The 20,536-nt window shown below is 47.3% G+C and overlaps 1 protein-coding gene across 2 annotated transcripts in view; it reads right to left on the reverse strand.

Annotated features, from left to right (window-relative positions):
* ct (homeobox protein, cut) overlaps positions 1-20,536 on the reverse strand; it is a 699,473-nt gene that overhangs the window by 395,126 nt on the left and 283,811 nt on the right. The window contains exon 1 of one of the 2 annotated variants that reach the window (XM_075888930.1): positions 10,115-10,752. The exons of the other annotated variant lie outside the window; for it this stretch is intronic. The gene's annotated coding sequence lies outside the window, so the exon portion shown is untranslated. Of the gene's footprint in view, positions 1-10,114; positions 10,753-20,536 lie in introns of those variants that run through there. 2 annotated transcript variants of the gene reach the window in all.

Raw genomic sequence — 20,536 nt, forward strand, 5'->3', positions numbered from 1 at the left:
GAAAAGCGAAACGACACCGTACACAAAACTACAAACAAAACCTATATGGCCAATTTCTACAATTCTAAAAAAAACTATGGCGAACAGAGCTCAAATGCGATGTGCGACATGGATTCACAAGTTCGTGCAGACACTCGTCGGCTTCGTGGCGCCCGAAACGTGTCATTCCGTGCGCGGAGGACACCGACGGAATTCCAGGAGCGCCACGAATATTTTGTTGTGTTTGAGATAATTGAGGATGTATGCTGGTCACGACACAGACGAGGACGTAGACGTGCGTCTTTGGGGATTGGCGTGAACATCACGACAGTTTTTGACATTTTTTTGCTGTCTTTCCCCTTTTTTACTGCAGGTAAATAATAAAAAAGTAGGGAACAGTACAGGGAAATTAACAAGGGATCGTAAAACTAAATCCACACAAGGTGTAGCGGTTCACACATGCGCGAGCGGTGTTTATTTAAGGTTGTCGTAGTTTAACATCCACCCCCATCTCTCTCCTCCCTCCTACCGTCTTCCCCTTCCTCGTGGTCTTTAGTAAAAATTGTCCCTTGAGCCATAAATCTAACAAGCTTCGCTTGGAATGAATCTAAAAAAAATGATTGTGCAGCGTGCACATGTGGCGCAAGGCTCGAACCACTAGGGGAGCCAGTATTCCACCTAGCTAAGTGTTATTAGTAACGCCAAGCTTTTTTCGCTAGTAGCACTAAGTATGACTACACTTGGTTATTTTTCTCCGGTCTTGGTGGGTTCCCTAAGCACAGGTCACGTGATTGTGGCTGGAGCACGTTGCGTTACTAGTTACGCGATGTTACGCGATTTTAGTGACGCGACTATAGTTATTACGTGAGTTTCCGAAACGCAGCATCAGGTGCCCTCGGCCGCCATTATCATCAATAACCGGCATGGCCGTAACCCCGTACCTTACACCACAATAAGTGATGCCCTACCGAGGAGTTAACATAGGGAGCGTACTTGGTGTCCTCCTTATGTGAAGAGGGGTGGAGGGGGTCTCCCCCATGCTCTAGCCTATGCAGCCGAGTCACTTCACGTATAGCGTACACGGTGCGACGAAAAAGTGCATGTCCACCTCTGGGAAGGCATATGAGCTCTACGAGATGGTGCTCGCGGAACGGAGCGATCCAATCGCCTTATTGTTCGACCCAATAAGGCGCTATAAGAACGAGTACTGCGCGGAATTGCGGCCGGCTCGAGCCCGCCATCTTTATGAGCCGGCTGACCGAGTCAGGGCTCCCGCGAACAGGTCACGTGGTCGCCCCTGCGTGCAGCCAAGTGTGTTTGCATTAGCGTCCGCGTGCCTCGGGTGTCAGAGCAGCCCAGTTTTCGCCGCACGCTTCTCGCCGTTAGTGGAGCGGGACGAATACCACAGCCGCGCGGCGATAAAGACCGAGCGTCGACCCTGCAGAACACCTTTCGTGAATGGTGGCCCACTGCATGCGTTGTTTACAGAAAAAAATGCTAGACACTGGGCGGCATGTCCTTGTTTCCAAGTGGAATGGCGACAACAATGCGCACTTGTTTGGATGCATCGTTTACCTGTTTGAGTGCGACAGTTGTTTCGTAAGCTGAGTGTTTTAGTGAGGAAGCGGGTACAGGAAGCGCGTCTTGTGGGGACGACTCCAAAAATGCTACAGCAGTCAATCTTCCACACGTTACACTGATTCTCCTGTTATTATAACGTGAACCTTCGTTATGACGCTTCACTCATCTTGTACCTTCACTCATTGTTCAACTGAAACAATTAGCTTCCTTACGGGCGTTTTATCCGGCACCATCAGTGAAGGCGCAATATCAAGCTGCGCCTGGAGAGGAGAAACAGAATAGGAGTGGAATGTGGATTGCCACCTGGAGTGGAAGTCCCACAATTTGCACAACCTTGCCTGGTCAGTGAAAAAAAAAAATCACCTGAAATGAGGTGCCAGCTTGAAGAGATGTAGGCTAAACACTGTCAATCAAGTCCCAGCTGGAACCTTCTTGGTACGCTGATTAGCCAGTACTTGTAGCAATCGCTCTTCAGGTAACGAAAATGTAACGGATCAGACAACTTGCGTGTGGGGGTGAAACATGCAGACCTCTGCCGCGATTGCAGCTTATAAGCTGCCACCAAAGAGCTGTTTTCGCTGTGTGCACACAACGCATTACGTTGTCTTATAGATGCGACCTCTCGATAGCGCGTTTCTTTGATCACCGCATTCGTGTGTGTATGATACAAACGCTAGGTGCGCTTACCGAATATCGCTGCCCGCGTTCTCAGCTGGCGCAAGAGGGCGGCCGCGTGGTGTTGGTGTTGTCCATAAGCGTGCGCACGAGCAGGGCACGAGGGAAGGGCGGCGTTTCCCCCCTTCTATGATCATCTATGGGAAGGGGGTGCCGGATTTACCACTCACTTTAACTACACTCTTAATCAGGTCCCGGTTAAATTCTGGCTCTATCCAGGAAACTGGACGAAAAATGTCCGGTTTCCCGTCTACATCTAGCACTTTAAGCGGGACGTTATTAAGAATGTAAGTCAGACCTGCCTCGTCATTTTTTTTTTATGTGCGACTTTACGGCGATGCAGCTTTCTTTAAATATGCGCATTTCAAGAACCGTCTATAGTTCCCACAATGTTCCCAGGTCATTGCGCGAAAGACGTCATTGCTTCATTTTAAGTTTTGAGCCCACGGCGAAGCTTGGTTCTATTTTAACTCAGCCAAATGATTTGGGGGGGGGGGGGGTAACACTGTGGTGAGACCCCTCAATAGCAATCTTACTGTGTTGCGCCCGCTCCGTGTGCTACAGTCTACAGCGTATACACGCGCGGCGCGCGCGTGGCTCTCACAAGCGGAGCCGCCGCTTGTGAAAACACGGGAGTCAAAGTAGCCGCGCAGCGCGAGGGCGCCAATCTCGAAATTGTAGGCCGCTCAAAAAAAGGGGAGAAAGAGAAAAGGCGGGCGACTAGCTAAAGGGGCGTCCCCTCTTTGCCGAGCGCTTGTTTTCCTCGAGCAGCGCAACGGCGAAGGCAGCAGCCGCCCTGACAGCGTGCCGCGTTGATCTGCTTCAGAGTCTAATACTGCCGAAACGCCTCCTTCTCGGTTCTGTGACGGCGGCGCCATTCAGCCCTGCGTGCGTGCGTGTGTATACCAGTACGCATCGCGCACAAAAATGTACGCACGCGAAAGGTGCGCCGTAGCGCACGGCCACGCCAACCGGAAAAATAGTGTTCCGCCGCCGCTATACAGACGTGCTGCGGTCCTGCGAACGGCGAGGGTGGTTCGTTCGAGCTGCCACCTGGCGCCCGGCGACCTATTCAGGGCAGCAGAAAGACGATAATGGCGTAGGAAGGAACGGGTGAACCGCATGGACACTACACATACACGTAACCAAACGGGAACCATATGGACACGATGCTGGACATATGGACACAGTACGTATATGGAATCTTTGGATTTCGTGCCGACCGGTTGTGCCGCCGCGATCTCCGACGACAGCGCAGCTCTGGTCGACTGGCTCGCCCTACGCCATCTCCTGACGCCGACAAGAGCTCTCGCTGAATGGCGCCCCGTCCTCGGACTCCTGCGACCGTGTCCATCCATCTTTCCTATCTTCTTCTTGCTTCTGGGTGTCGCTGTCCCTGCGCCACGCTATCTCCTTCTATCTCTAGACCTTTAATCCCATCCGTTTAATCCCTCCTTATCCCCATCCCTCGTGAGCTAGTGTTGAGGTGTCGCACTCTGATGCAGACAGTTACGGGGCTCAATTTCCTCTTCGTTCCTTTAAGAATCACGTAAGTAAATAACTGATGACCCATACGAACACTGCACTGGACATATGGACGATGTACATATATGGAACCAAATAAAACGAAGGAATCATAAAGACACACTCGCCGAGTATCATTCATAAATTCGCTCATTGCCAAAGCTGTTTCATTATTAGATGGTTTAATGTTAATTCGAGAAATTAACAGAAACTTGTTCGGCCATATTTCTGTCCATACGTCTCAATTCATTGAGCTCTAGTATTCCCAGCGGATCTCACCATGCGCTACAGAAAGCTTCACCGCGTATAGGAGGGCTCAATCACGCAACTTATTATAGTTTCGTCAGTGCAACATAATCTGATCAATGAGGACTTAAAAAGGTTATTGGTTAATATGTGATGTTGTCATTCACCGGCAGCCTTCAGCAATAGTGCGTTCAACAACGACGACTCACAAAAGCAAATATGTTCTTTTGCGATCAATTTTTGCGAAATATTGTTCTATGAATATGATACCAGAACTACAGTTCAATCATGCTGTGGCGTAGCTTATGCTAAGATTGCTTTCTGTTCCTTCAAAATCGCATAAAAGCGCAGCATCGCTTGCTGGTATTTAGGTTTAATGTATTGAACGCGGCGAAGGGTATCAGCTATTGCAAATACATTATTCCAGATTGAGTTTTTTTTCTTCATTTCTGCTCATTGTGAAAGCAGGAACAAAAGTTTTGCCTGAAGTTCCATTCATCTGTGTTGTCAAGAAGGTATCACGAATACTGCTCAGGATATCTGATTTGAATGATTTATGTTCTTGTCACTCCTACCCCTAGTTCATCAAAAGTTATAAAATCGCATCGCAAGTATTCTAAACGTGCTCCTTGTCTATGTAATATTTTCAGAACAGAAAGTCAGACGAAAAACAGGCAGTCTTATGCTCGACAACAAATCCCTGGACCCCCAACGAACAATCTCTCTCTGTTACTCTCTAATATATGACTTCATATATGTCTCTTTCAAATAGACTTTATGAGCAGCATTAACGTAAATGAATATACACGGCGTAAAAGCACGACCCTTCCTTCTGGAATCATTACTTCATGCTCACCAATATTCTGGCACAATGTTGCTAGCGCGAAACTAGACGAGCTGTTTCAGAAACCGCTAGCTTTAAAGAACACAAGAATGAGTTGCGTAATACTGTATTTTCACCATAAATACTTTTATTCCTTGTTTTGTCTCAAGTAAGCCAAAGTTGGTTTCTGAAACATTTGGACATGAAACGCGAGAATACATTAACGTCTTCTAAACACTAACATTTTACTAACGTGTCAGTTTAATCCAGAACGAGAAAGACAGGAGCTTCACTCGTTTGAATCTTGAAGCAAGGAACACTGCAGACACAGAACAATATCATATATGATACAGCAAAAAGGGCTTGCTGGCGTATTTTATTTCTATTGGCTGTACATGTAAAAAAAAGCTAGAGAACGCATTCACGGCAGCAAAAAACTATGTTACGATTGATTTCGTTATACTTCGTGAAGAGTTAGACAGTGCGGAACGTTATCACAGACATCGGCCGATTTTGAGTAGTGGATCATACCTATAGGACAACCGAAGCGAGCGCCAAATAAATCCTTCTTTTATGCTGACCTTGTACTCACTCACATCAATAATATCACCTGCTTATAAATCCTTTGTTCATATCTGTAAAAATATATATGATACATGGTAACGTCCGGTTGTGAATTCAGTACGTAATCTTCAATAAACCGCAGAAAAACAAAATGTGTCAAGACTTTGGCCAGTTCTGAAATGAAAACCGACTGAAACATCAATCATTCACTCTAAGGTGGTTAAATGATGTTTTGGGTTGTACGTATCACTTGATTCAGTTTGCAAGAGCGTAATACTAATAAAACAGGTAAGGCAAGCTCACAGCGTGTTATTTGAAGGGTGAAAAAGAAACACACACACACGTACACACACTTTCCTCTGAACAAAACGAACATTTGAGAGACTCCCATTTAACAATATTATGATTTAACGATGTTTTCAGTCGACGTGCGGCTTTATAAAATTATCAGCTAAGTGTGTTAAACATAAAGTGTACGACGTGTAACTACTGCCCTAAGGCGTGCATTTGATTAGGCTGTAATAACTACCGTGTTTACGGTTTTTTAACGTATGGAAATGAGATGAAATTTTCATACAATCGACAACACAAAAAATAAGCTGAATCCCGATAGGACATGCACAAATAGACACGAAAAAGTGCCAAAAATATGTTTGAAATAATAAATGCAATGTGCAATAATGTGCAGTAGTACCACGGTGTATAGTTATCCCTTCTTTCCCCCTGAAACTTCATTAAGGCTCCGAGCATCGCGCGGCGTTATATATTTTACTTATATAGAACATTGCTGTGTATTGAGATCAACTGACATGCAAAATATTGTTATATTCTCCTGCATTTTTTTTTCAAGCAACATTATATGCATATTGGATATCCTTATATAATGTGCATAACTAGCACAACTGCAGCTAGGCAACAGTGCTGCCAATAAAAGTTTTCACAGATGGCATTTTCAAAACACAGAATCTCTCCGGCATTATTTCGAGCTTATTTCGTTGAGTCGGAGGCGATTCTGCCGTCTGGAAGACCCACCACTTCCCACGAATATCGTAATATCATATTTAAATAATAACAACGATCTCATGTTATGAAACTGAACTTGTTCGCGAAAAGAGCAGACCCTAGCAAATACAACCAGAGAGTTTGCGGTGAAGTAGATAATTACGTTCCAGATATTTCGGTGATAGCACATGCCGGAATGACTTGCATCAAGTCTTCTCATTTGAATGAAGCGCACTAACTAACTTTGTCGTATTCACCAGAGCGGTTAGGCATTTCAAGCTCTCCTCTTTCGCGACCTTCGATCATTTTTAACCAGAAGTGGTTTCCCAGCTGCGTAGAATCCGCCTGATGGTGCAACATAGGGCTAAAAGTATAATAGGTCATTGCTAAACAGCAAACGTCAGTTCAGTCTGTCGCTATAGATGTTGAGCATCGCTCAATTACACTTTTGACATGCTCGGACAGTTTCTCAAGATTTATTACCCGTATATGTGTGAATACTTTAGGACAATCTCACATTCGGCCTATATATACTAGATAAAGACACTGACTTAATTCTTCAGTCCGAGTTGGGAAAGGGAGTGATATTGCCGAGCGAGACAGAAACACACAGAAGTACGCCTTCGGCTGCGGAAAGCCTGCGCTTAAATATTTGAATGAGCACAAATGTTTCCTCCACCCACTGCAGGATAGCAGGCCAAACAAACATCCCGTCAAGCTCCCTGCTTTATTTTTTTTTTGTAACTGTCCTGCCCTCTGTCACGCAACTTTGAAATGCTTAAGCTCTAGGTACCTCGAAGCACATAGTGTTGACAGAAACAATAAAAAAATGACCCCTTATCTGCATGTATCACAGCAAATGTCGTCTAAAGACAATAGTCTTGCGTGTGGAGAGAATGAACAAAACGATTATTTGATGTTCTGCGCGAGAAAATTGGTAAATTGTATTCTAAAAAAAAACTGCGTGAGAGAGTCTCGATCTGTGCAGCGAAGGCAATCGAGCGCATCGAGGCACGTCAGACACGAGCGCTATCTGGCAGTCATCTTCGAAAACGAAGGAAGGCGTGCGCGACCACGGAGAAAGATGCGCGCCTGTCTCGCAGGCGATAAGGTGGAGAACGCAAAGCGACGGGCAGGTGCCGTCACCGTGTTGTCTTAGCAAAACGTTGGAAACACTTGCCTTTTTGAGCATCGTATTGCACTGTCAGCGCAGCGTGATAAACGCGACGGTCCTTAGAATTACTTATGTGTGGCTTCTTTAGTATAAAGCCACACATACAAACTGTTGACGTGTTGTTATGGTGCCTCATATATGCGCTATAATTGCTTTTTAAGTGACAATTGCACAAGTCTGAACACTGAAACTTGAGCAATATTGGTGGGCGCTGCGGATGGGGTTAACCATTGAGACTGAAAGTATTGCTTGGGGTCGTTTGGGTAGCCACCCTAGTTTGTGGGTATCGTTACAACGGACAAACAGACAAATATACACATAGACAACAATTTTTGCGTTGGAGTACCCCAAGAAAGACTATCGTCTTAAAAAAAAATCCCTCACGCATTCGCCTAAAACGACTCGAAGGCAAAATCCACCCAGCATGAGTATACATTGCACTGTTACACTTTATATCACGTGAACGCCGTGATGACGAAGCGGACGTGCACGTGAAAGTCAGTTTACCACTTTTTTTTTTCAATGTGCGAGGCTTCACTTACCGCACTGGGACTCGCGTAGCTCAAACAGAGGAATCAGCCCCCATTATTGATTTTAGGAACATTTTGACTACCTTCAAAAAGTTCACAAAACACTGTCAATCAGGCCGTAGGTCCTTCCCAATGCCACAAGAAAAGTTGTCTAGGCCACAGGCAATCTCCCTTCGCATGCTTCAGACGGGAACATACCCTAGCCTCGTAACCTATAGCCACTACTCCGACATTTCAGAACTTTGTTCGGACTGCCACAATCGCAATGATTTTAACCACATGCTCTGGAGGTGCCCCTCTTTACAGGGAAAAAAATCAAGAATTTTCCGAAAATGCTTTTCACGAAATGCTTACGGGCCCGGTCCTGATACAACAACTCGAGGCTGTCCAGAAGGCCCACGATGCGGCGGTGAGTTTGGGCCTCCCCGTCCCTACGTGTGAGCGGCCCGCGATCCTGCCCGTATAAAACGGGGGTGGTGTCCTTCAGGACCCCAATAAAGTTTTTCATGCTTCCACCGCGCGAACGATGAAGCAAACGCGCAGAGATTCACGAGGCGCGTGGGGGCCATGCGACTTTCCGTACTACACGCAGGTTTTCGTTCGAGGTCACGTTAACATGATACATACAAAGTTTTACCCTTAGTAATTTCGGATACACACATTTGCCCATTCTCCCACGTACTTCTTTATAAAACCCGCTCCATTGCAGCTAATATTACCAGGAGAGCTGTGCTCCAGAGCTTTAGAGTAATCAGCATGCTGTGCTGTGGTGTTTTGGTTTATCAGCTTGCGGTAACTCTCAACTTTAGAGCATTAGAACAGTCAATACTGAATATGCAATAAAACGAATTAACATGCGAATTGAAAGAAGAAGCAGCGACATCTTATACGAGTCCCGTGCTATTAGTATACACACACTATATTACTGTTCTTTTTAATTTTTTGCTCAGAAGTGATTGAAATCATCATAAAATTCCCTTTCTCAACATGTTGTATTACTACAAAGTTTGAGAAGCCTCTCCTTGCATTGGGTTTAAGCTTGCTTCAAAAAAACCTCAAGCTACATCACTTGCTTGAGAATCCACGTTAATGTTCAACAGCATGGTCTTTGTTGTACATACCGTCTACCACGTATGTGGTGCATTAATGTTGACACAGTGGTGACATCTAGAGTCGCCTTATAAGGGCAAGAATAAAAAAAAACGTGAAAAGTCAAAGCGTCTATTTTCCATGCAGCCGTATATAGTTAAATCACGAATAAAATTGACAACTAGAGAAGAACCACTATCATTAAGCTTGCTGAGGTGACATGTGCAGTTGAAGTACGTTTAGAGTCTAGAGTTATACACCATGAACTGCCATAATTCTGAACTATTCTAGACTTTTGCTGCGATGAAGCCAATAGCCACTAATCCGTGTTCTTTCCTAAACTGTTATATTAGAAATGGAGTCCTTTGGTATGTTAACATGCCGGGCGCCTCTCAATTTCGTATAACTACTGCCCAGGGGGTTTGTTTCCGGGTGGGTTGTTAAAAAAAATTGCACCAAGGAGTATTAAACGCAAGGTAGTGGGCTAGCACAGCGACTAATATACCTATGCCGAATTCCCGAAAGAGACTGACTCAGCATAAACATGGCTCTACAAGGAGTGCGACAACTCGAAGTATAGTGCGAAGATGACAAGTAAGCAAAAGTGTAAGCTTTCTGGATGACTGTTTTGCGTAAAAGAAGTCGCACACCCACCTCATTCTGACATATCTGCACCACGGTCATATCTTCAAAACGAATGTTCTAGGCAGAAAACAAATCAAGTCGCTCATCAGCTGTACGGCACTGTTGGTATGTAACGCTATTTTGTTCTAGTGCACACAGAAGACACCTGAGATTTGTGTTGCCCGGAGTGCCTTACACGTTCATGTCTATAATCATGCATGCACTACAACAAATTAGAATTAACCGGCCTTCGTCGAACAAGGTGAAGTGGGGGCAATGACACGTAATCCTAAGGCTACTCACATCAAGGCGTCTGCGGCAGGAGAGGGTATGACGCAGAAGTCCAGGTCGAGACACGGTTGGCGAACACAGCACGCCGTTCACAGCCTCACACAGCGATGGTCAGCGCGACACACAGCAACGACGACCGGCGTGCGGCGAAGGTTCCAGCCACGATGACGGGCTACGTTTCGGCGAAGACGCGAGCACGACGCAAGCGTCAAAAGCACCACAGCCTCCCTCTGCACTCCGCAAACCGAGAGCTCGGTGAAGGGGCAAACTGAAACCGAAACCAGACGCAGATGCCACTCGGGAGAAGTAGCCGAGCGATTGGGGGGGAGAGTAGTCTCGAAGGAGGGGAGCGGTGCTAGGGGGGGGGGGGACGCCCGATGTGGGAGGGAGACCAGTGGTGATCCGATAGTCGAGGTCGCTCCTCCCGCTCTCCGAGCCGCGGTCCAGAGAGATGATCGCGCGCGCTGGTTTCACTTCCGGGGTGAAGCAGCTCCGAGCGCTTGCCGTGCGCTTGTCGGAGAACGCTGGGTTTCGCGCGAGCGGCTACGACGCGGCGTGGTCCTGCGGCAGATGGTGCCGAGAAAACGGCGCTGGCGGCCGCAGGTCGTCCGAAGAGGCTCGCCGGAATCAACCTGTTGGCCCGTGGAGGACGCGGCGGCGGCGGCGACGCCAGGCGGATGCGGGCGGAGACTGCGCGTGCCACGTGACCCCCACACACACGGGCGCGCGGGGGAGGACACCCCCCCCCCTCCCGTCTCTAACAGCGCCGGCCCGGGCGAGGGCAGCCGCCCCTCTGAGACACCCCCCTCTTCTTACTCCGCCAGCAGGACACCCTTCCTTCTCGCGAACTCGTTACGCTACGCCAGCGAAGGTGCTTTTCTCTGAACACTGCTCGGACGATGCTCGTGCCAGCAGCTACCGTGTTTGTGAAACAAAGTGCGATAGCGTTGATGCCACCACGGTGTTCCATCCTTCTGGAGCGGGACCAAAGGGTAAAACCCCTACTCCGTTATACCCTCCAACAATATAGCACTCCCGCGACGCATCAGAGTGGACCGAGCACTTTAGCTAAGCCGTCTCCCAGTTCTGCCTCCGAACGTTTCGCTTTCTCTTCGCCGTTTCGGGTTAGAAAATCAAGAGGTTGTGATCGATCCACTTCGACACCCTATTGCTGTTACCACTACTGTTCTTAATAATAATAATAATAATAATAATAATAATAATAATAATAATAATAATAATAATAATAAAGAAGAAGAAACACGCTCTCTAACAACGCAACTACGAAATCTTGGCCAATCCCCCAGAGTAGTGGGTATACGCCATATTCTGCCGGGCTCAAACAAACAATGCAGCATGAACATGAAAAAATTACAACGTTTTGGGGAAAGTTTGGCGTCAACCATCTCTGACTATGCTTGTCCACACAATAGCAGGAAGGGGAAGATTGCGATGAAAATATCCATTAACAAGAGTTGTGTTCTCCAGCCGACCTTTCCAGATGTGAACTTGCCTTCTTGAACCACTAGAACAGTTCTATGCTTGATGAAGACAAGGCCACTTGTTAAAACTCATTTCTTGCCCGGTCATGGCCATGCCAAGCAATTATATGCTTGGTACGGCCATGGTCGGACAAGGATGGCGTGCTAGAAAGCTCGCCGGCCTTTCCGAAGTCCGGCTGTGGTACGACGGAGTGTGCGGGAGTACAGAAGTGAATATCCCGCGCAGCTGCTGACCACGATCAAGATGTTCAAAGCACGGTCTGCATAAGGCAGTCCAATCAGATGTTATAGTATAACGTGCGCCAAATTTTATACCGATTTAACTCGCAGCGAAGGGAATCACCAACTTATTCAGATGACGGAAAAGGTTGATTTTTTTTGTTTACTTCAATTTTATTTCGAATTACGTCACAATTAGCGCATTGCAGTCGAACCGAACAAATAAAGTCTTCTATACATTCAGTGAACTGATTGTCTCTTGTTCAATGATTGTGCATGTGTACAACTCCGAGGATCATGATGTTCCGTTGTGGCTTCTCCTATACGTCGTGCCCACTTTCGAGCAATGCTTATTTTTCTGCTAAACCGAGAACGTCCAAGTATGACTTTGCCCGATTCCTAGTCGTACGGGTTCCGACGCGAGCCGACAAGGAAAAATGATCAGCTTCGCCTCGCATGTCAATTGCTTTGTCTCGCATGTCGCAAGGCTACGCTCGTAAGACGTATACTGTAAACAGAGCACGGCACAAACTGCAGATATGAAGAGCAGAATATAAATTTTGCTCATGGAACTTTATAGAACGTATATCGCGCAAACAGCTATGGACCCGAGCGGCGCTCGCACGTCTTCATGGGACCAGCGGAGGAGGCTGCGCGGCTCGACTCCTGCATGCATTGATCGAGCGGTGAACAGCTGGCTCGGTCTGCAGCGTGGCTCAGGACGCTTTTAGCGCATGCAGCCGCGAGCACCGCAGTGCACCGTTCTCTCGCTAACTCGCTCATTTATTTTCTATCCCTCCCCTCTCACAATACTCCTCTCTATTCTTGCTCACCGCTGGTGTACTTTCCGAGCGAAAGAAATGCTTCGATGCTGTTTAGGACGGGCCATGCTCAATTCCGCCATTCTTCTTTCTTCACTTTCTTTTTTTTTCGACTTGAACTCGGACAAGGAGCGTTCTTCTTATCGCCACTGTTCTTCACGTATACATGTGCGTCCGGGGGACTGAGGCATGCAGAACAGGAGCACACGCTGGCGTAATCATCGGGAGTGCGCTTTTCGTCTCCCGTGTGGACCCTCCCTTCTTGCCTATATGTGCCCCTGTTTTTGTTTTCCGGTTGCGTCGCTCTGCTTTCGCTGGAAGATACGCGTGCTATCTGCATTCGCGCGACGATGCTCGTCTGGCTGAGCGCAACGCAGTGCATGGTGTCGCCGTTTCCTCGCGGTGAGTGAAGATGCGACAGGAAGCGAAGAAGAGCTGTCTGCGCCGTAAGCGATCTGCGGATAATGCCAGTACTTGTCTCGTGAAAAAGTGCTCTATGACCAGATGCGCTGGGTCCTCAGACGCGCATCAAGCGAAAGGGTTGTGGGGCGAGGAGTCCAGAGGAGGGATATTATAGTGCACTCGAGTCTTACTCAGGGCTCGCAATGATATACAAAGTCTCTACAATGCAGAGTTCGTAAGAGCAAATTCCAGCCAATGGTATAATGTTGGTCCTGTTATAGCAGCCCGCCAGTGGTGAAATAGCTCTTAGTAATAAAAAGTATTGCAATTACGGCGTCTGATGAGTTTTTACATTAAATATTCTTAGTGAGTGAGTGAGTCGAATTGACGTGCGAGTGTTGCAACCACATTGTGTCTCCGGCTTGTCTACAAACAAACGAAAAGTTTTCCAAGTTATGGAACAACGCCATCGCAAGCTGGTCGGAGATGAATAATGCCGAGCCAGAAAACAGCTTTCACAGAGACGACTAAAGGTACATGAGATAAAATATTAATAGAAATAACAAGCATACAGGCTACGCGGGGTTAATAAGCGTAGCACACGGTATTCAACAAGAAACAATGAAAAACAGAGTTCTCTTATGACCCAAGCATATTCGTCAACTGACTGCCGGCTCCTGATGAACGAAATGCGAACTATATGGTTAATAGGGTCGTGCATAAAGTTCCGACGTGGACAAATCAACGTGAGGAGCTACGTACAATACGTATATAAGACCATAATACAGGTAAACTTTGTCTACTGATAATGTCTTGAATGTATTTTATGGAGCGTTTTATCCATAAATTTTCAGCGCAAAACGTCAGACAAAAAGTAAGCCGCAATGTGACATACATACGCAATAGCGACCATTCTCTGCGGCTGCTCCAGTCGCACGGCTGTTTACTTAGTTGCGTTCTCAAGAGATAACATTCATCTTCCTTTCTGAAAGCACTGTTGACAACGACAAGTAATTTTCGGCTATTGCATAAGAAGGAAAACATTCCTGTCAACGCTCGATAGTAAATAAAAACAAATAATTCCTTCCATCGCCTCTTAATAAAGGAAACATTAAGAATGAGCAATGAAAATACACACCAAGCGTTTGACCTAATGAGTATCCCGAACAAACGTTTAAGAGGAGTCAAATAACTAACACCAACATGCATGATTTTTATTATAATAAAACATAACTGCAAGCCATTACATGGGGTCGATGACTGTATACTTATTCGTGAAGCATTGGTCAAAGCGAATAAACCACAAAATCAAGCAGCATTTGTGAATCTTTATTACCGATATTGTGACTCCTAAAAAAGTTGTGTCGAGTATTAGATGGAGTTTAAACAAAAGCTAGTTAAAAGAACATTATTTAACAAATTAGTTCACCTTACCGAATACGCATAGAGTCCACACTCTAGATAAAGAGTAATTTGGCTCTTTATTGGTAGTTATGGCTTGCCACGTATTTGTCTATCTTCAAACACACATAGACTGCTTATGACCCAAGCATAACGAATGCTCTATGCACGTTATGCAGAGAGCAGAGAGTTAACGTGCAAATAATGCATAGAGATGCACAGAGAGTTAATAATGCACAGAGAGTTAACGTGTCTCGTCAAAGGGAGTCATACACGAGACAATCAGAACTCCCAAGAAAAGGGTCAAGTGACTACTTGTTTTCCCCCGAGTAGCATATGCAGTGTGCTACAAGGCAGCGAGTTCCTAATTAGGACCAAATTGTGAAATCAGCGCTCGCCATCCGACCGTGGTCAATTATATTTAACTTGTGCATGGTGGTGCGACACTGCCGATTGAGATTCTGTTTACTGGAATTATTGCTTGTAAGCCTAATTACAAAGATCCGAAAGTTGCCTTGTAGAACGAGAAACGTCCCCTTCAAATGGTACTGGCGGTCCGATTCCGTATACGATATAGATGAAACAAAAAGAGAAATTGTTACTCTTCTTGGTAAATCTTGACTTGCCACAACATATGTACTCTCTTTAAAAATACACGTTAAAGGGGCGCTGCAACACTTTTTGAGCATAGTGAGAAAATGCTGCCGGTCGGTAGTATAGGTGGTCCCGACAACACGCGAGCCAAATATTATAGTGCAGTACGCGGTCTGGAAATCACAATAAATTTTCGAGGTCAGCTAAAAATTGCTTTCTCTTCACTCGAAAAATCACGCAATAAGCCTAAAAATCACTCGTAAGCCCATCTATCAGCCGTTGGCTTATTCAAACATGGCGCGCTCGGTCGTTGCGGAAGGCCGTCACTGGTCCACGCGTGCGCACGTGATCGCACTGAAAAAGCCACGTATTCGAAGAAAAAAAAGAAGTGCTCAAGGTCACAAGCCGTGCGCGACGTATTTTCTTTGCCCCTGCCATCCCTCCCTGCTTAGCTTCCAGCGCTTTCGTCGGCACAAGAGAAGGGAGAATTCGATTGCAGCATGTGACAAATCTTTGTAACTCCACTTGTAGTGGACGGATTCTTAAAATTTTTGCGGCGTTGAACTTGTGATGCAATACACGTTCTTAGTGAATTAATTCCATGGTTGATAAAACAAAAGTGTTTCAGGGCCCCTTTAAGTTTCTTTGGAGAGTCGCGCCTGTCTATTGATGGCTATAATCTACAAGGAGGGTATAGCCATGCATCTCCAAGTGAGAGTTAACGTACACCTTTGATGGGAGTTGCGTATGTGGTTAGCGCGAACTCCCTAACAGGAGTAAAATTACTCAATTCTTTATGTTATAGTGTGATAAATATTTGACGCTAACACTTGGGTACGTGACTATACGTTACTTAAAACCACTTCATCTCAGAGAGAGAGAGAGGGGATATAAAAAGGTAAGGTAGTTAACTATAGGCTACGTCCTGTTTGCTACCGTACCATGGGGAGAGGAGAATATGGAAGTAAAAGAGAGAGAGAAAGAAGGAGGAGGAGGTGTCATTGCACACCACACACAGTTCAAGGTTGCACAGGCGGTCACAGAGCTTCAACCAAGAAGGTGCTTCATGAGCTCTGTTCCAAAATTAAAAAAAATAGCAGACGCTGATTCATTGTATACTTCGTCTTTCGCATATATACGTGGCTGAAGATTATGGCCTGCCAAGATCCCTTGTGCTAGGGAATCATTTCTTGTACATATTGAAGACCACGCAAGCATTCAAGTCATCCGTGTCACAGTACATTGGTAATGCTTGTAGGCACCACGATCGTTTTCCGTACAGCGAGATTTGCATCAAAAACGAGATTTAAGAACCGAGTTTAACGTTTAAACCAACGTTTTTGCACTTAATGCATTATTTGCGTCCCAGTGTCTGCACAGCGACTATTGTTGCGACAAAGACTGCAGAAGGAAGAATCGACTTCACGAAGCCTTTTATTCCATAATAACTGCTTTTATACATGGGTCAGTGCTTTCGCTAAATAAATTGCTGCGTTAGATATATAGACTGGATCTCATCTGTTCTTACGTATAGGCTACTGCAGTGTCGCGAGAACTAATTCGCAAACGCGGGACCATAATTCACAAAACAAGCGTACGAAAAAGCTCGCATTTCTATTCACCTTTGTATATATCACGTCTTTTTTCACACTACATGCAGTGGCACACTGTGCGTCTCTCTGTAAAGAAACCACTCAGTCGCATGTAGCTGCATGTCTGCTAAGAATGTATACGAAAAAAAAAAAGCGATTGACACCGCGATTTAAGAATTGCATTCCGTGAGAGTGACAGTTTGATCTTCAATCTCAGAAAAGTGCAATAAAACTAGATGGGCATGGTAATCGTGTTAAGAACAGAACGAGAAAATTACAACAGTAGATGGGCAGGGTAATCGTGTTGCACCACATCTGCATCACATCAGTGTCTGAGATGAGTCAAGATGGGGTCGGTGACAGCTTATAATCTTGCCCGAGAAAGTGTTTTAGTATAGGCACTCATAGCGAGTTAAGGATGGTTCAAGTTTCACTTGTGAGCGATGTTCTCTGAAAAAGTTGTTAGGCGTATAGTTAATAAGGGTGCAGCAGGGAATGCACTACCGTGTAATAGAGGATTGCACGGAGCGGACCGACATAATCCGGATCACGCTTGTGAATTGCGCATTCACTCGTGATGGCATGGATGACTCATCACGATCAGCGCACAAAACACACACACAAGAAAGTGCACGACACATGCGCTGCACTTGTGTTTTTTATGCTTTTTAGTGCGCTGATCGCGATGAGTATGTTCCAAGTAGCCCGATTCGCTACTTGACATGGATGACGCAACAGGCGAACAACCCCTGAAGTAATACCCGGTTAATGGCAATAGTTAATTCAACAATCTTTTCACCCGTAGATAACAGCGGTTGAAGCGCAGAACTCGAAGGTGCCCGCCCGTCGGAGACCTTCGTTGGGAATTTTCCGAGGATTCTGAGCTCTAGCCGAGTCCCCGGCTCAATGCGTCCGAGTTCATTGTACGCAAAGCGCCCTCGCCTACAGCGTCTGCGGCCTGTCTAATGTAGTTGCCAGTTTATTTTGCGCTTTCACGCCTCGCCTTTTGCCAGGCGCAGACGCCCTCCGTTTTTGATGGGCGGTCGCGGATGTTGGCGGCCCGATTCGCCTGTATCAAGAAAAGCGGCCGGACGACGCTGTTTGACTGGCAAGCCGAAGGCGGGGCGAACGCGGCTCGTATCGGTTCGTCCCTCGGAATCAAACGGCGGCGCATCGGAGCGCATCTTCGGAGGCGGTCTTCGAACAAGGTGGGCCGATGCCGTCGGCGTCGTCGGGAGGCGGAGTCGCCGCCGACGTCGAACGAGCCCCGATCGGCGGCGGCCGATTCCTTCCTCCCCCCTTTCCTCCCCCCATAGACGACGGAGAGAGAACCGAAAAGGCGAGCGGGACGCCAGAACGACGATAGTAGAGGGAGAAGACGGCCGCCGCACCAGCGCCGAAGATGGAGAAGGCGATCACACTCTCTTCTTGCACGTCACATCCTTTCCTCGCCGCGACTGAACGCGCTGGCGGTCGATGGCGAGATGCCTCGCGTCTTTCCAAATGCCACCGATATCGCTCTGGCCGCTCGCCTCTCGTCACGTCCGCTCGTAATAACCGAGCTAAACATCTTCACCATCCTCAACACGTTTGTTTCACAAGCAAACGTAAGTTCCATGCACCGTCGGTATACTGGCAATGCGATGTTTGTTAACGCTGCTCTTACTGCGACACGAGCGGCAGCTTGAACAACAAATGTTTGCTCAACATGTTGTTTTGACTTAAAGAAGCACGTTCCATTTGGACGACTGAGAGTTAATCACAAACAATAGGTGAAACCCAGTCAAAGAGAACTCCGTGACCGAGGCATGGCGGTTCTCGGTTCTTCGGCCGCCTCTATTTTCTTCGTATGCACTTTCTTCGGAACGCTCCGGTGCCCTCGGACTAGAAAGCGAGAGATGATCACGGGCATCGAATGGGGGGAGGGGGGGTTTGGAAGGAGGGGGTAGGAAGGGGGTAGGAAGAGGGTCGCACTCTGCGCATGCCTGGCCGTCCGAACGAAACGGAGACCATCGATCCGGAAGGCGATTGGTCGCTGCGCGTTTGCCGGGACGGCCGCCGCGCTAACGGCGCCGACGCCGTTGACGCCGCGCCGGCGCTGGCGTCACGCTCCTCGCGCTTCGCTACTCCTAATTGATTTTCGAAGGCACCGCCATTCCGGATTGGCCCCCGCAGTTCGACGACGCCGTTTCCCGATTGGTTCCGCCACGGGACGGGGGGGAAATGGGGTCGGCAGAGGTACCTTAAGGCGACCAATCGGGACGGGCCGCCGGCCCTTCGCGCCCGTTCGGATGCCCTCATCGAAGTGCGGGGGGAGGGGGGGATACGGGAGGCCCGGGTCGAAAGCTTCACTCTGACGAGCACGCACGAACGCACTTCCGGCTTTAACACGAACGCGGAGTTCGGCTCTCTCGCTCCTCCGCGGAACGATGCGACGCAGCCCGTCCGCAGAATTGACGTCACGGGCCACTGAGGCGCCACACAGCGGATTCCTGGGGCACTTACAGGTGAAGCTCCAGTAGTGACGAACCAGCAAATGGAAACGCAGATGGCCACGGATAGACTGTTTTAGAAACCGGATGCCGCATTCAGCTGGCGTCGTTCGAGAAGTTGCTGCAGTGAGGCTCATATCGTTGCAATAATGATGATGCTATGTGGGCTTTTACGGCGCAAATGCCATTCTTGGCCAACGAACGCCATGGAGATTGACTATATCGTTGCAAATAACCAGAACTTAAACAGTAGTCTGACTCGGGCAACAGCCAGCAACGTGTATTTGATCACGTCGTCATTGCGTGTGTCAGCATATTTTTACACTATGGCTAAAGATAGCTGGGGCAACCTATAGTATGGGTCCACCATTCTGCTTTGCCGCTGCGGCTCTTTATTCCCGTAAGTGCGTGGCCTTGGCGTAAATAAAAGTTGAACATCCAGTCTAATATGGATAAATATGTGAAGAATGACACGTGAATGAATCCTGTTGTCGTCTTACCAAAAGTTTCGACACCAGAGGCGGAATCTATAGTACACGTTCGGTCTTTGTTCCGTTATCGGACGTTAGGTCCGGCTGTCACGTTTCGCCAGAAACCAGCTGACTTGTCGGCACAAAGTGGGCTTTCCTAAATCACGTGAGTGTAAACGGAACGCTCGTAAAACCGAAGGAGGGCAGAATCTGACCAAGATATCAGCCCAGGTGACAAACGTTCTTATACGCATTTTTGTGGAGTGAGGATGATGAGAAAATCTAAATAAGTCCCAACTTTGCCGCAAAGGCGAAGCAATGAACGCGATAGGAACAAATTGGAGGGTCACGCGCAGAATGTCAAGCAGATCGAAGCTTGCCCCGCGTTCCTCACGCACAAAGGACGCACGAAACGTACTTACAGGTATAGACTAACATGAATAAGCGTCTCAGTTGTTACTTCAGTGTGTCTGAAAAGCGCGCCCTTTTCGCAAAAGGAGGCTCTGCAACGATTCCAGTGACCTTTGTGTGCCCGGTAACTACAAACAGAATCGTTCCGACAAAACTCAAAGGCTAGCCAAGACGTACGATTCTCCCCACTGCAAGACAAGGGCGCGCGATCGAGCGTACACCCCCTTATTCTCTATACGCGGGCCAAAGTACGCGTGAGAGATGAGAGCAGCCACGCGCTCACAGCGCCATCTTGCTGATAATGCTGAAAACACGATACCCCCCACCCTCCCCGAGATGCCCGCCAACAACGGTAAGTGGTAGATATGAATAGCTTGCCGTTTGAACGCTGAGGGAGGTACCTCTCAATGGCTTGGTGCGCCATGCTGATGTTAATGCACGTCCGGTTCGGCAATACTTCTTTCAATCTGTCTGTTCATTCGTGGAACCGCAAAAGGTTCAACAAGAGGTGCCAAAATGGCTTCATGAAG

This window comes from Rhipicephalus microplus, chromosome 3 (genome assembly GCF_043290135.1).
Source record: "Rhipicephalus microplus isolate Deutch F79 chromosome 3, USDA_Rmic, whole genome shotgun sequence".
Lineage (NCBI taxonomy): Eukaryota > Metazoa > Arthropoda > Arachnida > Ixodida > Ixodidae > Rhipicephalus > Rhipicephalus microplus.